The sequence below is a fragment of the Garra rufa genome, chromosome 2 (genome assembly GCF_049309525.1).
Source record: "Garra rufa chromosome 2, GarRuf1.0, whole genome shotgun sequence".
NCBI lineage: Eukaryota > Metazoa > Chordata > Actinopteri > Cypriniformes > Cyprinidae > Garra > Garra rufa.
Window position 1 is genome coordinate 5,041,039 of NC_133362.1, and position 952 is coordinate 5,041,990.

Consider the following 952-nt stretch of genomic DNA (forward strand, 5'->3'; position numbering starts at 1 on the left):
GTTCGTTTGCTGTTAGTGCTGGAGTTCACCTAAATGTAAATATTGTCAGCATTTACTCACCTTAAAGGGATAGTTCACCCAAAAATGAAAATGTGATGTTTATCTGCTTACCCCCAGGGCATCCAAGATGTAGGTGACTTTGTTTCCTCAGCAGAACACAAACGAAGATTTTTAATGAAAACCGGTGCAGTCTGTCAGCCAAATAATGGACGTGGATGGGCACCAAACCTTTAAAAGTAAACAAAAACATGCACAGACAAATCCAAATTACACCCTGCGGCTCGTGATGATGCATTGATGTCCTAAGACACGAAACGATCGGTTTTTGTGAAAAACTGAACAGCATTTATATAATTTTTTACCTTTGATACACAGCCACATCCATCTGTCCTGAGCACGAGTTCAGCATCAGTCATGTCACATGTGAACACACTCTGGCGTAGTATATGCAAACACAAGAAGCGATCTGTCGCATGAATGCAACACTCATTGTTTATACAGTGCACAGAGATTGTGGGTATAGCAGCTATTCAAAATGGTAATTACTTGCGCTTATCCTGATTGTTCAAACCGATTTAAAGCTAAAAGATTACGTTTGCTTGCGCAAACCCATCCGGGACTTTTCCCTGATTTCCCCTTACGGTGTTTGCATATACTACGCCAGAGCGCGTTCACATGTGACGTGACTGATGCCAAACTCGTGCTCATGACAGATGGATGTGGCTGTGTATCAAAGGTAAAAAATGATATAAATACTGTTCAGTTTCTCGCAAAAAACGATCGTTTCGTGTCTTAGGACATCAATGTATCATCACGAGCCGCAGGGTGTAATTTGGATTTGTCTGTTCATGTTTTTGTTTACTTTTAAAGGTCTGGTGCCCATCCACTCACATTATTTGGCTGACAGACTGCACCGGTTTGAGTTAAAAATCTTTGTTTGTGTTTTTCTGAG